Source organism: Erpetoichthys calabaricus, chromosome 2 (assembly GCF_900747795.2).
Source record: "Erpetoichthys calabaricus chromosome 2, fErpCal1.3, whole genome shotgun sequence".
Classification (NCBI taxonomy): domain Eukaryota; kingdom Metazoa; phylum Chordata; class Cladistia; order Polypteriformes; family Polypteridae; genus Erpetoichthys; species Erpetoichthys calabaricus.
This window is the reverse complement of record NC_041395.2, coordinates 319,091,996-319,113,175: the sequence shown is the minus strand read 5'-3', so window position 1 is coordinate 319,113,175 and position 21,180 is coordinate 319,091,996. Positions and strand designations below refer to the sequence as shown.

General features: G+C 38.6%; 1 protein-coding gene and 1 pseudogene across 1 annotated transcript in view; one reads left to right on the top strand and one right to left on the bottom strand.

The window, feature by feature from the left end:
* Positions 1-19,428, bottom strand: part of zfand4 (zinc finger, AN1-type domain 4) — a 100,650-nt gene extending 81,222 nt beyond the window's left edge. The window contains exon 1 of the mRNA XM_028795929.2: positions 18,969-19,428. The gene's annotated coding sequence lies outside the window, so the exon portion shown is untranslated. The remainder of the gene's footprint in view (positions 1-18,968) is intronic.
* On the top strand, positions 10,539-21,053 carry LOC114645636 (sorbitol dehydrogenase-like; annotated as a pseudogene).
* Positions 21,054-21,180: the final 127 nt, after the last annotated feature.

The following is a 21,180-nucleotide window of genomic DNA, read 5'->3' as shown; positions in this document are numbered from 1 at the left end:
TGTACAAAGACACTTTCAAACAAAACACCAGTCTAAGTTTAAAACCTCAGAAGAGAAAAGTGAAGCTATCAAAAAAGCTATTTCTGGTTTCGAAAAAAAAAAAGCAGTTGGAATGAAGATTAAAGCTACTGAATGTAGTTATAAAATAGCTGAATGTATTGCTTTGAAAGGGAAACCGTTTACAGACGGAGAATACATCAAAGAAACTTTTTTAAGCAGTGCTGAAATTTTATTCGGTGATTTACCAAATAAGGAGATTATATTCACTCGTATTAGAGAAATACCAATTTCTGCAAGATCAGATGAGAGGCGCATAACTGATTTAGCTGAAAATATAACAAGTAAACAAATATCTGGATTAAAACAATCTCAAGTATTTAGTGTTGCGCTTGACGAAAGCACTGATTTAAACGATTTGTCTCGCTTAGCCTTGGTTGCAAGATATCCTGAAAATAATCACATTTATGAAGAGTTGTGTTGCTTATTACCACTTCATGACACAACCAAAGCAGAAGACATTTTGACTGCATTTATTAGTTATTTTGCTAAACATGACATAGACTTAAACAAGTTATTCTGTGTGACAACCGATGGTGCTGCTGCAATGGTTGGCAAGAAGAAAGGATTTGTAAAACTTCTTGAAAATCATGTTGGCCGCAAACTTTTGAATTTTCATTGTATTATACACCAGGAGAGCCTATGTGCAAAGACCTCATCTCTGAATTTGGTCTCTGTGATGACAACTGTTGTTGAAATAGTCAACTTTATAATTTCTCATTCTTCACTGGTTCACAGGCAGTTCAAGTTTCTTTTACAAGAAATTGAGTGTGAATATGGAGATCTTCTGCTACACAGCAATGTTCGCTGGCTTTGTCTAGGCAAAGTTTTAAATAGATTTGTCAGTTGTCTTGGAGCTATTAAGGTGTTTCTTAATGAAAAAAAGAAACATTTTCCTGAACTGAATGATGAAAACTGGGTGTTAAAGTTGATGTTTCTGACTGACATAAGCACACATTTAAATGAACTTAATCTGAAATTACAAGGACAGGGACAAACAGTACTTGATCTTTTCAGCTATTGGAAAGCATTTACAATGAAACTAGACATTTTTACCCGTGATATCAACATCAAAGCATTCAAGTACTTCCCGAATGTGAAGAATCTCTCAAATCAATTTGAAGTAAATGTAGATGAGCTTCAAGAGTACATTGAAGCACTCAAAGCAGAATTTGATAAACGAAGTAAAGACTTTCACATTCATGGATCCTTATTTTCGTATATCTCATTAAGCCTGATATAATTGATTTGGAAACTACCCAGTTGGAACTATTTAGTTGGATGGATATTGATGACTTTGAAATACAACAGATTGACTTCAGACCTTCAGAATTATGGACATCAAAATTTGTTGAACTACGGAAGTCTCTGGAAAATGAAAATCTAGAAAAGTCTGCAGCTATTCTCAGCTGTTGGACATCCCTTCCGAATTATTACATCTGTTTGAAGAAAATTGCTTTTGCTCTTCTTTCAGCTTTTGGATCAACCTATTCCTGTGAGCAAATTTTCTCTCACATGAAAGCAGTGCTAAATCCACAGCGTAGTCGCCTAACGCCTGAACATTCAGAAAATTGTGTCAAACTCAAAGTGACAAAGTATGTTGTCGATATTGAGCAACTGGCCAAGACCATGCAAGGGCAAGGCTCCCATTAATAATAAAAACGTTTTTTTAAAAATCTTTCAAGAAACTCTATTTCTTTTAATGTTGTTTACAACTTTACATATTATTGAATATCACTATATATTAATTAATTAAAATATAAAAATAAAATATATGGTAAAATAAGAATATTGACCTCGACTTGTATAAAATGATATGTGATGTTGGCACTCTGAATAATTTGAAACCTTAAGTTGGCACACAGTTAGCAAAAGGTTGCCGACCCCTGCTCTATATGCTGCTTTGACCACACCTTGCAGTTGGTAATTAATTCAGCACTAAAACATCAAGGCCTTTCAAAAGCTATTGGAACAACATGCCGCTTTGTTGAGCATGTTAAACAGAGTGAGCCAGCCACCACCAAGCTGAAAGAAAAACAGCTATAGATGGGAAAACCGAAGCACAAACTTATACAGGATGTAAGCACAAGATGGAACAGTACGTTCTATATGATTAGTCGACTGGTTGAACAAAGGTGTCCTGTAACTGCAATACTGTCTGACCCTACTGTTGCATAAAGAGACAAGTACCACCTTGACTTAAACACTGAGCAATGGAGCCTGCTTGAAAAGCTTTGTAGTGCAAGCAGTGAAGATAACAGATGTGGAAGCTGGAGAAATCCATGGACAGGTTTTAAAGAATGAGATTGTAACATATTTTTGAGAGAAACAAGCTGTCAAAGGAGAAAATCCATTACATTGGTGGAAGACTAATGAGGCTAGATATCCAACTCTGGCCAGGCTTGCAAAGACCTACCTATGTATCCCTGCTACCTCAACACCACCGGAGCGTCTCTTCAGTTGCAGCCAACATAACTTCCAAACAGACAGCCAGCCTCAGCCAAGAACATGTGGACATGCTTACATTTTTGCATTGCAGCTCAAAACTGCGGTAGAACTATTTTACATCCATGGTGACACTGACAATGCAGTTTCAGAGTTTGTTTTTAAAGCTACTAATTTAGCACTTTCAGCCTTAGTTTGTTTTTTAACTGTTGACTGTTAATTGTAGCAATTGAAGTAACATAACTAAGTTGGTTAGGTTTACTGAAAAAAAAAAGTTCACTGCAATTTAAAGTATTATATCACACTGAATATTTTTTACTAGTTATATATTTGTTACTGTAGTTAGAAAAGTAACTCTTGCTCAAGTCATGGGAGAAATGTAAAGACTTTTTTCACCAAGCTTTTATTGAAATTTTAAGTTTTCGTTTAAGAATTCTGATTAATCGATCAATTGGAAAAAATTGACAGATTAATCATTTATCAAAATAATTGTTAGTTGCAGCCCTACTGTAAAGTTTAACATATCACTTAAGGCTTTACGGCTGCAAAAAGTATAGAATATTGGTTCTTGTTGGGAGTTATTTTAATTACGTTTGTTTTCATATTCTGATGTTTTCAAAATTTATATATAAATTTATACAATACAGCAAACATCCAACTTCAATTATTTGGTCAAAATTACTCAATAGATTACTCATAGTTGATCGATTAATCATTTACAAAATAATCTTTTGTGACAGCCCAAGTATTTATTTAGTACTACAATGTATCAGTATGTAAATATATTACTGTATTAGAACCTTTAAGAGTTTTATTCTGTCTGTCAACAGATGGCAGTGTTACATTCATTACAGAACAGTTTCTTCCAAATTCACACCCTTATTCAGTCTTGTCATAATCCTTAGCTATATGCTCAGTAATTAAGATAAAAATGTATTAAAATAAAAACAGCCAACTCAAGTGAAAGATGACATGTCATCTTTAAACAGATTAAATTGCTGATCGATCTGAAATAGCAATTGTAATGTCAGTGATCTGTTCAAAAAGATGGTTAAAAAAAGTTAAGGCAAACATATCTAAATAGAAAGTATAAAAGAGCAAATATCTGCTGTATTGATTTACAAGTCTGGTTATTTAAGAGGAGTTAAAGTTTAAAACACCCTGTGAAAAGAAATGTTCTCAAACATGATAATTAAGACATTTAGAAACCAAGAATCCTACGCCGACTCTCTAAGGAGAGAGTCAATTATACAATCAGCGAGAAACCATAACTAGAATTTTTGATCAGTCACAAATGGCAACGTATGAGGTTTAATACTTAACAAGTTTAAAAAAAATCTTACACAACTGGCAAAACCTCATTCATTCAGCAGCCATTACAAAGATTAAAGACCTTGCAAAGTGAAATGTTTGCTTATCATTTTGAAAAAAACCTCTCTACAATATTGTTGTGTGCAACACTGACAGCATGGTGGAGGGTAGACTGACTCTTGCAGAGGAAAAACATTTGCGCTCCAGCTACAAGAATCAAGTGATAAACAAGGGGACCAACTCATCTACTTGTATTTTTGAGATATTGCTTTGATGTCTCGAGGCTGTTAAAAAAAAAAAAAAAAAAAGTTAAGTTTGGAGCAGAGAAGTGTGATCTTGTATAAGATGGTGTGTGAGGAAAACAAAAAAAAGCTTAGAAAACCCACTGTTTTAAGCAATGCTAAAATCAATTAAAAGCACTTTATGCTTGAAATGCATGTGACAAAAAAGCTCTATGAATACAAAAAAGCACATTACAAATGTATATGCATCACATAAAATTAACCTACTTTAAAATATAAATCAAATACACCCTTTAAATTAGTATTCATTAATTTTTGTCTAATATGACAGCTCTAATCATGATAAGTATTTTCCCCTCAAATTCAATAGAACATTCTTTAAAAGACCTGAATGGATGGTCAGTTATTAATGGCTTGGGGTTTTTTTAGGATATTATTGACTGTAAGGTACAGTGCTGTCCTTTTTGCATTTATGAATATTTTAGGCTTAACTGAAGCAAAAAATGGTACATTATGGATATTTTTATGTTGCATTATTAATGAAATGAGTACATTTGTAATGCTTTGAATAAAATTTAATGCCTAAAGTTAGAAATACAAGTTAAAAATGTAAGCATTGAAGTAACAACTTCAAGTATTTAAATTACTTCTTAATGTAAACTTTAAAAAAAGGACATATTGCACACAAAAAGCTATGCTTCAGGATACAAAACAAATGTCACAAAGACAGGCTTGTCAATAGTCTCTAACAAGTCACAAGGTACAAGGCAGTAACCAGGGGATTACACAAGTCCAACATAGGGCTTACGTGCACACCCATGTCACACCTATTTACTATGGTTAGCCTACAGTACCTGCAGATATTTGAACTCTAGAAAGAAAAAGAAGTGTCCATAGAGACCGACCACATGAAAATGGCCAATATGAAATGCACCAAGGAGCCTGAAGAAATGACCAATTGCTTTTGCAATTTAAGTTCCACTTTGGGGCTATAACTGTGAAAAATGTCAGCAGTTTGGAAAAGATCAGTGTTTCACAGCTCACATCATTGTTTAATAGATAAATAAATAATGTCTTTAAGGGTGGCACGGTGGCGTGGTGGTAGCGCTGCTGCCTTGCAGTTAGGAGACCCGGGTTCGCTTCCCGGGTCCACCCTGCGTGGAATTTGCATGTTCTCCCAGTGTCTGCGTGGGTTTCCTCCGGGTGCTCCGGTTTCCTCCCACAGGCCAAAGACATGCAGGTTAGGTGGATTGGTGATTCTAAATTGGCCCTAGTGTGTGCTTGGTGTGTGGGTGTGTTTGTGTGTGTCCTGCGGTGGGTTGGCACCCTGCCCGGGATTGGTTCCCTGCCTTGTGCCCTGTGTTGGCTGGGATTGGCTCCAGCAGACCCTCGTGATCCTGTGTTCGGATTCAGCGGGTTGGAAAATGGATGGCTGGATAATGTCTTTAAGCAAAAAGCAATTATTTGTATAATATTTAAAACTAACAAAAAAAATCCGACTTTTGAGTAGTCTTGTTAACATTTTGGTGTAGTGGTTGGGTACTTACGTTTATATTCTTATCTGTTTATTTTCAAAATTGCTTTGTTTAGCTTGCACTTTTTTTGTATTATAGTCATTCTATAGTGAGTTCGATAATGGATGGATGGATTGTCATATTAACTGTATAGCACACAGAACGCACTTTTGAGAACACTCTTAAGAAGAAATAAATTCTATAAAAAGTTCTTTGAAACCGTTTCTTAAAACAAAAATCTTAAGACAACCACCTTTTTCTCATCATTCTGAAATTTCATTAAAAAAAATCTAACATTTTTATTTCTAAGTTGGAGCTACAAAATTTTACATGAAAGCCTTCAAGTCTTAAATACAACTGCCGCTTGCCAATCATAACAGCAACAGAAATCTTAGTTATTTGTAAAAATGGATATAGTGAGCTTATTAGAAATAAACATGATCCATTAGGCTTAACAGTCAAGACAGAGGTAAAGAATTTAGGGGTAATTACAGTATTGACTCTGACCTAATTTTTAAATCACATATTAATCAATCAGATTGCCAGGACAGCACTTTTTTATTTAAGGAATATAGCTAAAGTTAAATCCTTTATAGCTTTACAAGATGCTGAAAAATTAGTCTGTGCTATTTTGTTAAGTCGACTAGATTACTGTAACACACTCCCCTCAGGACTATCCAAGACAGACATCAATCAGTTGCAACTAGTGCAGAATGCAGCTGCCAGAATCTTAACCAGTTTTGATGCCACTACACTGGTTACCTATGCCATTCAGAATCGACTTTAAAATACTGCCAATGGTTTAAGATGTGGTTAAGGTTTACAAATCACTCCAAATCATAACCTTAGATCTTCAAATGAATGTCTCCTTATAATTCTAAGAGGTAAACTTAGAAGAATTGGTGAGGCAGCCTTCCGTTATGCACCTAAAGTCTGGAATAGTATATGACGGGGCGAGTCAGCTCCTTGTTCCTATTCGGACCTTGCAGCAGACACTCTTCTCATCCAGCATGTGTTCCCCACCGTAAGTTACCACCAAGCCCTGCTCTTCCCAAACTGTTGCCAATCTAGGCTCCACATGGCACGGGTGCTCTGTACTCCCACCACTGCCCTCTCAAAGGCTCCTCCCGGCGAGAGCACCTCCAGAACATAATGGTTGCTCCTGTTCCCAAAAACACTCAACAGGAGCGACACACAGCCCTCCTGAGCGATGGCCACTCACTTCTCCGTGGGACTCTGTTCCTGTCCACTTGCCTCCCTCTGTTCACCAGCTTTTCTTCTCTCTCTTACTCCTGCCTGCTTCTCCCATCCTTTAACCTCCATTCTCTTTGCTTGACTCCTCCCCCCCCCCCCCCGTCCTTTGATCTTGCCCTCCCCTTTATAGGCCAGGATAGCTGTTGCAGGTGCGATCCTGATTGCAGCTCCAGGCTGATAAGGCAGTCAGACTGCCCGCATGTGCCGGCAAGGCAACACACAGACAGCTGACCACCTCACACAAAACCAGAGACGGGACATCAGCAGACCGCTCGCACCTACTGCCAACTTCCCTGTGCGAGCGCGTTCATTATTTATTTATTAAATCGGCCAGTTTTTGTGAGCTGTGGACCCGCTATACCATAGTCTATCAACAGAAATTCGCCAGACTAATATGGTCGAGCATTAAAAAAAAAAAAATAAAAAAACTGCTAAAAACCCATTATTTTAACATGATTTTTTTCATAGCTACATTTTAGTGCATCCTTGTTAAGCTATACTGTATGTGCATTGAACGAGCATTTTCATCAAGGTTCCGCAATCTGTACTAATCCCTAATATTCTCTGTTCTTTTTCCGGTTTTTCTGTGGTGGTGATCTGCGCCACCACCACCAGATCAAGGCACCATGCTCTCCCTACATTGATAGATTGAAGGCAGTACCCCAGATGTCCACATGACCATTATCATCAAATTCCTTCACGTGATGCCGGAAAAACATGGACTGATTTAGATCATTTATGTTGGGTAGAATACCCAGTGGGGGTTGGGCAGTCTCTTGGCCTTGGATCCCCTGCAGATTTTGTTAATCCAGCAAATTAAGTTTTTTTGGTTTTTTTTTTCTGTCCTCCTGGCCACCTGACCTTACTTTATTCTTTGTTACTTAGTATTGCTTAATATTATTTTTGTTTCATATAAACCTTTCCTTCATCCTGTAAAGCACTTTGAGCTACACAATTTGTATGAACATGTACTATATAAATAACTGTTGATGCTGTCAAACTCAAATAATACAATGCTATAGTTAAACCTATATTTCAATAAACATTTTTACATATGGCTTTTCCTGTGAGCTTTTCAGGTAGACTTGTGGGTCATTTGAAAACAATTAAAATGAAGTTATGCTAATTAACAAAGTAGTAGTACATAATTTAAAATGTGCTTGTCCAGTTAGCATATCTGCTAAATGCTTTTCAAGGTATATGGGAGAATTTAATAGAGGCCCTTAACACACCATTGTCTCCTCCCACCAATATGATTTGCTTCTGTACTGAAGATATGGACGGAGCCTTTAAACCATCTTGGTATATACAGCATTACTTCACAGGGAAACGCAACCCTGGGGCTTCCTATGTGACTTCACTTATTGGGATCATCACGCTCACCTGTGTGACTGCTAGATAGCACATTTGTAATTAAATTTGCAAAGCAAGGACACAGCTACCTGAGACACTATGGAAATAATGTAAACAGATTCCATGTAACTGCTGCCAACTCACTTTATGCAGCCTTGGGACGACAGTGGCAGGGATGTTTTAATCAGTCTGGTCTACTGTTTACAGAGCTTAAGCTACACAAAGGAGAAGAGATATTAGACAAATGGAAACTAATTTTGGATATACTAGCTTACCAAGGGGATCTTTCAAACGTAAACGAATATATAAAATGTGTGGATATTAAATTTGTGTTTATTATATTTCTATTTCAAATGGATAGCACTTTATTGATCCAAGGATAAATGAACTTTCCCTAGCACCAACATACAAAGACAACACAATAAAAATAATTAGCAAAATACTATATGTGCAAGATCTAGAACTGAAAAGATAGTTATTTACTTGGAACTTAATTCTTAATACAGCTGATGTTCATCTCAACACTAGGAAGCTGATTACTAGACAGTTGCTAAAGAGATTGTAGTACAACCAATGGCAGATTCAGAATCTGAAATGTGCACCAATTGTTCCAGGGACAAAGAAATTAAATGCTGTATTTCACATTCAGTATTAACAGAAGGGCAAGTAAGCAATGTGTAGGTGTGGGCACATACCCTTTCTAACCAAATCATGAAGACAGACAACAGTGATTCATGATCCATATTAATGGGACACTTAAAACACCAAAGTTACAAGTCAGCACAAAGTTGGTCAATTTGAAACTTGTACCTATTGCACTATCATGTACACTACCGTATGGATCTGAACACAAAGATTCAGCTTTTTTAATGCTTTCAGCATACACAAAGTGATGCTGACATATTTAAAAATTGATATTATTCTTTACTTTTAAAGAGGAGATGTCCTGTGTAAATATCTAGACTGTTTTCAACATAGAACATCTTTCAAAGAGTCAGGTCTTCCAAAAGCAGCAAAATTTGATACTAGACTGTTAAAACAGTTTGATCTAAAATTTTAGCCCTAAGAAAACACTGCTGTACATGACACATGAATTGAATGCACTTACATTAAACAGATGTTTACTCCGTTGATAAAAATAATTTGAGACATTGTGATGATGCTCTACTGGCTGCTAGTGATGCTTCGACTGATTGTGAACCAATCAAAATCAGATGATTTTCACTACAGAAGACATGATCTGTGATTGGTAAATTGGCTGATCAGAAAAAAGTTTTTCAGCCTCTGCTTTTCTAAACGTTATGGTAAATTAGTTGTAATACTCCTTTACGTGAATTATTATGGTAGTTGGGTTAAACATGTCCCTTTTGCTGAAAAATTCCTGTAAGCACATTGTAGTAAGGCAGACTTTGCAAGAGAGAAGACTGGAATATTAGCCTTTACATTAAAGAAAGTGGAGTAACTGAGAAAACTGAGTTACAGGAATAATCCTGTGCAATTAGGCAAACAGCAAGAAAAACTACTATGATGAAATCAGGTCTTTAGTTAAAATGAACACTGCTTGTCTAAGTTTGGACTGCAAGCAAGCTTGCGTTTAGTACAGCAACTCACATCTTCAATTAGAAAGACAGGTAAAGAAGACTTTGGAATTTCTGCCTAGTAAACAATAGACAAAACCTATTTTACTTGTAAACTTGTTAAGCACCTTAGTCTTATACCTTTTTATTATTTCCTGGTGTGTCAGAGTGTAAAATTTGGTAAGAAACAAGGGCTGCATGATTAAAATGATAATCCATATATTTAATTACATTTGGAATGTCTAATACACCCTTGCTTAAAATGTCTGTTACTGTGAATAGTTAAGTAATCAGAAGATGAACTGATCACCAGAAGGCACAAAGCTCAAGATGACACACTTCTTTTTAGTGTACTGTTTGTTTTGAACAATTGTACAGTGAAAAATGAAAGGAGCTCCATGCAAACGTTTGGACACCCCAAAATATCTGAGGACCCAGACTCTAATTAGCTCATCAGGACTATGGCTTGTTCATAGACATCGTTAGCAAACCCCAGGTGATACAAATTACAAAGCTGCATAAAATTATCCGACTCCACACAGCTTGTCCCAACAATCAGCAGCCATAGGCTCCACTAAGCAGCTGCCTAGAACTCTGAAAAATAATTGATGCTCTCAAAGCAGATGGCGGCTACAAGAAGACAGCAAAGCGTTTTCAGGTACTGTATCCGTTTTCTCAGTTCATAATGTTATTAAAAATGGCAGTTAATAGGAACGGTGGAGGTCAAGTTGAGGTCTGGAAGACCAAGAACACTTTTTGAAAAAACTGCTTGTAGAATTGCTAGAATGGAAAACCAAAATCAGTTTGACTGCAAAAGACCTTCGGAAGATTTACCAGACTCTGGAGTGGTACACTGTTCTATTCTCTACCTTCACGGTAAAGTCAGCAGAAGAAAAAAGCTTATATGTCCTAGCCACAAAATTCAGCACCTGAAGTTTGCAAATTAACATCTGAACAAGCCTGATGCATTTTGGAATCAAGTCCTGTAGGGTGATGAAGTCAAAATAGATTTTTTTGGCCACAATGTGCAAAGGTACGCTTGGGAAAAAAAAGGGTGCAGAACTCCAGGAAAAGAACACATCTCTAACTATTAAGTAGGGTGTGGATCGATCAGCTTTGGGCTTGTGTTGCAGCCACTGGCACAGGGAACATGTCATTTGTAGAGGGAAGAATAAATTAAAATACCTGCAAATTCTGGAAGCAAACATCCCACCATCTGTAAAAAAGGTGAAGTTAAAAAGAGCTTGGGCCCTCCAACAAGATAATGATTCAGAAGACACTTCCAAATCTACAATGTAATACCATCAGTGGCACAAGTTGATGGTTTTGCCATGGCCCTCACAGTCCCCTGACCTAGACATCATTGAATACCTGTGAATAGATCTCAAAAGAGCAGTGCATGCAGGACGGCCCAAGAATCTTGCAGAATTGCAAGAACTGAAAGACTCTTAGCTGGGTACAAAAAGCTTTTACAAGCTGTAATTCTTGCCAAGAGGGGTCCTAAGTACTGACCATGTCGGGTGCCCAAACTTTTAATTCAGACCCTTTCCTTTGCTATTTTGTACCTGTGAATGAAGGTAATAAAAATGTAATATTGCTTAAAATATTAAAAGAAGTTTATCATCTTTAATTTTTCTTTTTGGTGATCATTGGTAATCTGTATCCGCTCAACTAGGGGAGGAGAAAAAAAAAAAAACTCCCGATTATATAAAATATACAGATGGCCTTTTATAGACAACATAGTTCAATGCTCAATCAACTCTCCTTAAATTATGCCTGTACCAAGTTATTAATGTTTTCTCATCAAAGTGCATTAAAATTAAGCAATCCTTTCGTATTGTCTCTGGTCTTAGCTGTTGCTCACAGTTCATGCATAAGCAGAAATCATCAAAATGCAGTAGGTCTTAAATGGTCTAAGCAAAGACTGCTACACACAGCGCTGCAAGACAAAAACTTTTCAAATGTAAAAATACAGATTCAAAGAGGACAGCATGTTTTATAGGATCAAGAACTTGCTAAAAGATTTTTTAAGGAGAGACACAAGGAAAAGAGGTGCCTAGAAGACTAATTTAACTATTTTTTTCAATAATATTCAAATATTAGAGAGCAGCTAACACTCACATCTGCACGCTGGTTCTCCGTCTCCCTTTCTCTCACCCAATGGGTTAACAGCAGAGTGCGGTCTTGCTGAAATGCAAGCCTTCCTGTCCCTGTTCAATAAATCAAATTTATTCATGATCTATTGTTATGTTGTACCAAAGACACTGGTTCTGATGATGTCCTGCCTATCTTGTCTTGAAAGCCATTGGTTTAAAAAGTTAAATCAACATTAAAAGTCAAGCTACTTCTCTTTAAGGTTTAACAGGCAGCAAGATCACTGAACCCGATTTTTTGGGAGCACATGCCCATTTTAAAAACACAAGAAATCCTAGCAATATGCTTGCAGGAACTTAGTCAATGGTTACACTGGCGATATTTTCAGATTTTCAAGAGAAGATAATTGGTGCTACCAGTTAGACAGAAGGCAGCTGTCAATTATTAACCAGACCAAAGCATAAACTATTAAAGTTCTTGAATTCAGTTTCTAATAGGCCCTAGTTGCTGTAGATTTTTATCATACATACATACATACATACATACATACATACATACAATTCTCGAAAGAATCACAAATCCAAGAATGGCAATCACTTTCTGTTCCCTACGATATTTGGAGGGATGAAATATCATGGAGGGTGGGTACGTCCTAGGAAAGTTCATTTAATTAAATAAACATATTTGTACTAAAGCAGTTTCTTTTTGGAGCTGTGCCTCATCTGGTTCTGGTGTTTCAGAAGTGTGTTGTAGGCGCCTTCGTTTATTGTTTTTATTCATGCAGTCTCTTTTTTGTTTTTCTATGGCTGCTTCGTCAGAGAGAAGTTGTTTGCTGACGGCGGCAGATTCGCATGCTGAAGTGACCATGGCGGCAGATCCGGGCATGGAGGGCCACATTACTAAACGAATGTGGTATATGCGGTGGTGTGGGCGGCTGCACAACCTGGCGTGCACGCTTTACCCCAGGTTTAGTTCACAGGTAGTAGCCATGGTAAAGTTCTCATTTAATTAAATAAACCTATTTGTACTAAAGCGGTTTCTTGTGTGGGCATCTTCGTTCATTGTTTTTATCCATATGGGCTCGTTTACAGGTCGTAGCCATACGGGCACGTGTTTGTATTACTAATCGTTGAGCTCCTTCCATTTGGAGCCGTGCCTCCTTTGCCTCTGCTGTGTCAGAAATGCGTTGTGGACGCGCTCGTTCATTGTGTTTATCCATACGGGCTTGTTTTGTATTTCCGTTAGTTGAGCTCTTTCATTGTGGAGCCGTGACGTCTTTGCTTCTGGTGTGTCTGAAGCACGTTGTAGGAGCCTCCGTGTATTGTTTTTATCCATGCGGTCTCATCTTTGTTGTCTGGAGCCATGACTTCTTTGCGTGTGGTGTTTTTGAAGCGCGTTGTTGGAGCCTCTGTTTATTGGTTTTATCTATGCGGTCTCGTCTTTGTTGTTCATGCCACACAGACTGCTGGCACAGTGGATTAGAGCAAGTTTAGTTTACAAGTTGTGTTGTTTGGGCACCACCTACTGACTCTGGGAAGCCACAGCGCAGTGCACATGCGCATCGGTGCGTCCGCCGTGCATATATTACTAACTGTCGTTTAATAATATATATGTATATATAATTACAAGCAGTTTCTAACTTAAGAAAAAAAAATTCATGCTGTAAAGTGAACCTGAAATTGAACTTTCTTCTCCCATTCGTCCAAGTCTTAACTACCACAATTTCCTGTGTGACAAACCGTTTCAATGTACTTTTTTGTATGGTTAAAATATTTTTACATTTTAAGCTTGCAAAATTTATTTTATTACAAAATAAAATACAACTTAAAATCCTACTTTAAAACAAAATTAACCCATTGGCATTTGCCATCTCAAAAAAAAAAAAAAAAAAAAAAAAAAAAAAAAAAAAACTTCTCTGTGGCCTTTATGATTTTAATAAATTGTTACGTATATATAAAGGTTAAATTCACCTGTCTGTTTTCTTAACTTTAAACTTTTGCTGCTTCTAAGTGGACATATATGGTAAGGTTTCTTACTCACCTATTGACCCCAATACTCTTCAACCTATTTATAGACTACAAGAACAGAGAAGGTGTTTTGTTTGGTTTTTTTTTTTTTTTTTTTTTTTTTTAAATGCATCACTTTAAACACCCAATTTTATGTGGAAAGTGTGAAGAATAACCCAACTTGAAAAACACTGAACTTATCCTTTAAGGCGGCCATATTTGAAAAGGTTCATATGAAATCATATCTTGAATTTGCAAACATGTATCTCAATGAAGAGAGTTTGGTCATCTGATGAGACAAGGATCAAGTTATTTGGCCTTAATGCCAGGACCCAGGGTGGAGCACTGCTCATCAATTACAAAACACCATTCCCACGTTTATTACTTAGGTGGCAGCATGTATTGTGGGGTTGCTTTACAACAGCATAGACTAACATGATTGTGAAAATAGTGAGCAAAATGAACAAAGCACATAAGGAGGATACTTGCACAATTGGTGAAAAATTTGAAACTGGAACAGTAATTCATATTTCAAAAAGGATATAACCCCCAAAAAAAGGCAACTCCACTCTTGAGGGGCTTAAAAAGATTATTTTGAAATTTCTAGTGTGGCTCAGTCTAGTCAGAAAACATAAGTCAGGAACACAAGATTAGTGTGCACCATACCCCCCGTCACCCCATCCCAAACTAACTAGCAACAGCTGCAGCAATTATGAAAGGAAAACTGGCCAATCATTAAACCCATAAAATGAGAATTGTTATCAACATACTGCATCACAAAATATTAAAGCCGTCACATCTACATAAGGGGCAAGATTCTGAAATATTTAATGACTAAGGGCTAGAGGGGGTGAACACTTTATGGGAGGATTTTGCATTTTGTTTATAGAAAAACTCATCATGGAGCAATAAAACCTTTTTCTGTGAAAGGAACTCATCAGTTGCCTTTTCTATTCTCCACTACCTACTCTATTTTTGATATACAGTGATCCCTCGCTATATCGCGCTTCGCCTTTCGCGGCTTCACTCCATCGCGGATTTTATATGTAAGCATATTTAAATATATATCGCGGATTTTTCGCTGCTTCGCGGGTTTCTGCGGACAATGGGTCTTTTAATTTCTGGTACATGCTTCCTCAGTTGGTTTGCCCAGTTGATTTCATACAAGGGACGCTATTGGCAGATGGCCGAGAAGCTACCCAGCTTACTTTCTCTCTCTCTCTCTTGCGCTGACGTAGGGGGGTGTGAGCAGGGGGGCTGTTCGCACACCTAGACGATAGGGACGTTGCTACCTTCTGTGTGCAGCTGCTTTCTGAAGGACATGCTGCACGGTGCTTCGCATACTTAAAAGCTCGAAGGGCACGTATTGATTTTTGCTTGAAAAACAAACTCTCTCTCTTTGTCTGCTCCTGACGGAGGGGGTGTGAGCTGCCGCCTTCAACAGCTTTGTGCCTCGGTGCTTCGCATACTTAAGCCAAACAGCCCTATTGATTTGTTTGCTTTTGTCTCTCTCTATCTCTGTGACATGATCTGCTCCTGACACGCACTCCTTTGAAGAGGAAAATATGTTTGCATTCTTTTAATTGTGAGACGGAACTGTCATCTCTGTCTTGTCATGGAGCACAGTTTAAACTTTTGAAAAAGAGACAAATGTTTGTTTGCAGTGTTTGAATAACGTTCCTGTCTCTCTACAACCTCCTGTGTTTCTGCGCAAATCTGTGACCCAAGCATGACAATATAAAAATAACCATATAAACATATGGTTTCTACTTCACGGATTTTCTTATTTCGCGGGTGGCTCTGGAACGCAATCCCCGCGATGGAGGAGGGATTACTGTAGTTAATTACTTTAAAAGTGTGTTTTTATTATGCAAAGTCCAGATGATTTTAGAGATTGGGTCAAAATTTCAATATTAAGTTCTGCTCAAAATGCCACAAGAGTTAATTTTAGCATGGTGTGTATGTCTGTGGAAACCTATATACAACACTAACATCGGGGAAAAAAAAACTGACCCCTCTTTTAACAATTTCTATTGTGTTTGTCTTGTTACATGCTTCAAACATATTGTTTCTGGTCCAGTACTTATTCCCATATCCTTCAAAAACAGTTTGATCCATGTCCAAAAACAACTGCAATGGAAGTGATTTAATTTAACTGGGATTTTTTCAGTCTGTTCTGACATAGGATCAGGCCTTTTGATTTGTAACATTTTCACATAAGCAGTTTTTGATACTCAATTTAACTATGCATGTATGCATGCACAGAGGTACAAACATGGACAGACTTACAAACTCAAAAAAAAAAAAAAAAAATGTAAGTAAACATAGTTACTAGCTGGTTCATCCTAACAGGCCACACTCGGGATGAAGAAGAAAACGATAAACACACACACACACACTGTACCTAGATCTGTAAGGGCTGATGTGGACAGAGGCACTAAGCCATCCTAGGACCAAATCAGTCTATACATGCAGCTTGTTAACTTCATTTGTACTTAGTTTCAAATTAAAAAAAGTTTGCATGAGCAACAGTCATTCTAATTGGGAGTGTTCATAAAAAACATTTACTTCATGGAGATAGAATTACATAAAAAAATAACAGTTCAGTCAAATATTTAAAACATTAAAATACGTGCTTCAATTTAAATGTTTGAAGTCTATGAACATTCTCAAATTCAACAGATCCATATTAAAGGATCAAAAAATAACATTCATAATCAATACAATAGTTTATTTTTGTATAGCCCAAAATCACACAGGAAGTGCCGCAATGGGCTTTAACAGGCCCTGCCTCTTGACAGTCCCCCAGCCTTGACTCTCTAAGAAGACAAGGAAAAACTCCCAAAAAAAAAACTTGTAGGGAAAAAATGGAAGAAACCTTGGGAAAGGCAGTTCAAAGAGAGACCCCATTCCAGGTAGGTTAGGCGTGCAGTGGGTGTCAAAAGAAGGGGGTCAATACAATCACTGACCTTGAAACAGTCTAAAATTATAACTCACCTGCTTATGTTTGAAATTTGCCATTTCAACCTCCTCTGAGAGGCTGCGGTACTTGTGTACTAAACAGACAGCAGTTCCTACCCATTCTAGTGTTGGGCTCTATGGGGGAGGCGCCCCGGTTGCTTAATTTTTGGAGTTTAAATTATTAGACTGACCTACCCCAACCACAAAAATACTAAAGCTAGTGTGGGTGGAGCATAGTTGCCTACAGGTCCCTAATGTTAATGTCCCCTTTGGGTGTCTAAAGTTAAAAATGAAAATCCTATTTGTTTCATGATAATAGAAAAGGGTACTAGCCATCCATTTAGTACACAAATACCATGGCTCTTCCACCGATTAATATTATAAAATATAATAATCAGCAACCTCAAAAATGCATAACATTACATTACACACACTAATATTACTGATACCTCTTTTTCTCCCCAAAGTGTTGTGAAAAGGAGTAACCCATATCTCATTAGGGGGTGAAACCCTGGGGTCAATTAATGGGGTATTTACAACTTCAAGATCATTGGTTTACTCTATCATAAGGGTATAATTTCTAGCACAAAACTTTGTCCAAAATGCCTTTTTTTTTTTTTTTTGGTCTATAAGGCCAAAAACAGGGGAACCCCCAAAAAGCATGACATGTTGTTCACTTGATTCAATTCCCTGTTCATTTTACTCTACATTTATTTGCAGACATACCAATTCTGAATGCTGGCAACTTCAACCAGCCAACTTTGGATGAAACAAACTTCTACTGGCATGTTCCTTTTTGTGGACACAATCACCTGGACCTGCTGTATTCAAATGTTAATTCCTTTAAATGCAAACCTGTGGCACACCTGGACACATCTGACCATTTTACTCCCACCTACAAGCCTGTTACTGACAGCAGTAGCTCTACATTACCCAAGGCAGAAACTCTTGTGTGTCTGGGGCGGGGTTGTTGTTTGTTTATTATAATATCTAGTATATAAACAACGCTAAGGTCTGTGTACGTCGGTGTGTAAAGTCCCTCCGAGTAATCTGATTGGTCAGTTTGGTTTTGGTGATACGAGTGAAAGGGGAAGTGCAAGTGGGAGGCACACAAGAAGGAGCAAAGGCATAGGAGGCATGCTGAGAGTCACCATCAAATTCGGGAAATACAAAAGCAGACAGGAGGTGAGCAAGGCATCTTGAGATGAGAGAGTCTACGAAGCTGGCCTTACGGGAACATGCTGACAGAGGCGGCACGGGTCAAGAGCGGTTCGAGAACATAAGGACACTGAGGAAAGACACTTAAGGTACACAAATAATACATTTAAAAATATCTCTTACTCTATTACCTAATGTGGCCAATGTGTGCATTTTTTTTTACCTTCAGCATTTGTAAAGTTTTAGTTTTCTCTTGGGGACAGATAAAGGATCTATCATACAAGCTCATGTACTTGACTGAATATTACTCCATAGTTCAACCTGTTTTATTGTTTTCTAAAAATCTTCTAAAAGACCAATTTCCTGTCGTATCATTAAAGTGAATTTTACACTAAAGTATCGTATGGAAAACTGCATACTGATTTTTTTCTTTTCACCCCAACATGCAATTCAGAGTCTCCAATTAGGTTGGACCAAGAGTGGTCCCCACCTTCAGAAAGGCACTGAACACAGACAGAAGATTCACGTTCACATTGTACACACCCCTGGGGTCAAACCCTTTTGGGACACCACAAAACCGCCCAAAAATGAATAAAATCGAATCGCAACCATACTCGCCCTAAACAACGTGATGACTGTGTGTACAACATTCCAATTTACCTCGGCATCTTCAGACTGAACACGGCGCCCCACACCCGAAACAGTCACCTCTCCACCCTTCATCCCTCCCTTCCTCCAGACCTGAACGTCAGCACGCCTGGCTTTCAAATACAATTGCAGTTACACAAAAAGACACTCCAAATTAAAGCAGGGTGGCGACTAAATAGTCCTCTTTCCAAAGGTGTCCTCATCACTGGCTTTCCAACATTTGACCATCAGCTCCCGGGCGCTGCCAGTCGAATGCAGGCCGACTTTTCTTTGACACGCTCCCACGTTCCGCACGTTGCGGCTTCAGGTGTCCACACACACACACACACACAACACGAAGGCTCTTACCAGGCTATCCAGGTCACCTAAGTGCCAGCAAATTTCCAGGCTTTTTCTATGAAGACTGCTTCCTCCCACACGTCTATCTTCGAGATGTCCGAATGTTCCACAATTACCGCAGAAACCAAAAAAAGTGCTCGCCTTGATGCTCAAATTGAAACACCAGCCGCGCGCTCGTCTCCGGTTGCCCGCCCTGCGGCCTGCTTGCTTGCCTCACAGTGCTACCTTCACCACCCTTGTATGTTACCGAATAGGAGCTGCAACCTCATCATAATTCCAGCTTTCTCCAGTCTCCACTGTCGCTGCTAGCCATGGTTACAGGTAGCAAACTCAAGCAGGTCGCTCAGGCTCGACAAACAACACAGCCCTCCTCTTCCTCTCCCCGTTTCCTCCCACCCCCATCGAAGCAGCTTAAAGCATACAGACTGACTGGCACTGCCGCGAAGAGAACGAGCGAGCCATCCTGGGCCTCAGTGTGAGCGACAAGAATATTATCCAATAGCACTGTTTTTGACATCACCACACGCGTCGGACGACCAATCAAAACTTTCCTCTCAAAGAGAGGGAAGTCTTTTTTTTCGTTCTTCGTACTGTATTAGCAATCGAAATACTGTGGACAGGGAAAGGGCGTGGTGAGAACAGTTACCCGGATATTGACCCTGGTCTCCAACAACAGTCCACACGTGACTTGCGTCAACGACCCTTGGCAACAGCGAGGTCACGTGACGACCGCGGGACCTACCAGTCACAGCGCAGTGGGAGGAGTCCGAGCAGTTAATAGAATTCTCTATTCAAAATTGAAAGACGGTATTTATTATAAAATAACAACACGTACAAACTGTTAAATTTGTTTTTTTTACAAAAGAAAACAGGAAATGCCCCCTTCCAATCCCAATTTTACAGACAGTGAAAATTTTAAACGGTATTGATGAAGCGACGTGGTAGTGCATTCAGCTGCGGGGCTCAAATAGGAAACTGTTCCTGTTCCATTTTCTGCCACTACTTATATGTATTATTACAGATGCACTATTCAATTCCATTTGAACTAGTGTGGTGCTGAGGTGTCCACCCGTTGCATGGCTGCACACGGGTTCTAACCTGGAGTCCTGAGTTGGTTTGTCATGTGGTGGGTGCGGCAATGCGTGGTATCAGCGCGTACTCCTAACACCACAGCACCACTAGGTAAGGCAGATCGTTATTGGTAAAACTGAGTAATAGAGGACTTTGTTATGACAAAGTCAATGATTTTGGAACATGAAGCATCAGGAGAAGTACTAAAACCTTGACCAGCAGCAGAGCATCTCAAACCAGGTGACTCAATTGCTATTAAACCCAGTGTTCCTTGTGAGATTGATGAATTTTGCAAAAACAGCCAATACAACCTTTCTCCTTCCATTTACTTCTAAGCAACTCCGCCTGCCAATGAGAATCTTTGCAGATACTACATTCACAATGCCAACTTCTCTTACATGCATATTGACTGTCTCTCATTTAAAGAAGGAGCTTTGATTGAGCCTTTGCCTGTTGGAATCCAGGCCTGTCGAAGGGCAGGGGTTACACTTGGTAGTAGAGTTTTCATCTGTGGAGCAGGACCAGTGGGACTCCAAAAAGCTTAAGATCGGGTAGCTGATTTTACTGGCCAAGTGGAAGGACTTGGCTGAACAAGGGAATGGCTTGCTTAGGTATAATGTATGCCAGAAAGCTCTATGGCATAGAATCGTACATTCAACCAGGCATTTATGCAACTTGTCCTGGAGGTGTTTTTGTCCTTGTAGGCCTTGGTCTTTTCTTCCGGGCACTGGTCAAGCAGCAGCATTTTACAGAAGCTCAGTATTTCTGTGTATCTTGGCCCAGAAAAGTCTCCATTGTAAACACTGCAGTGAGAGAGGTGGATAAATGTGGAATATTTCTGTTCAGTAACACTTGGCCCATAGTAACTTCCCTGATTGCTTCTAAGAGTTGAATGTGAAGTCTTTGATGACACATCACACTCTTTCCTCCAGCGAGGGCACTGAAGCCATTTGAAACAAACAGGAATGGCCTGGGAGGGTCAAAGTTATGATCATATGTAATGTGACTGATGAAGATTCCTGAAGGATGGCACAGATTTGATTCTCTTGATACCCTTAATTTGTTGGCCATCACTTTGCATATGTTTACCTTAAGCACAGAGTAGCTCAACTCCAGTTAACCTGCGTCTGCTACTAAAACAGTGTTAAAT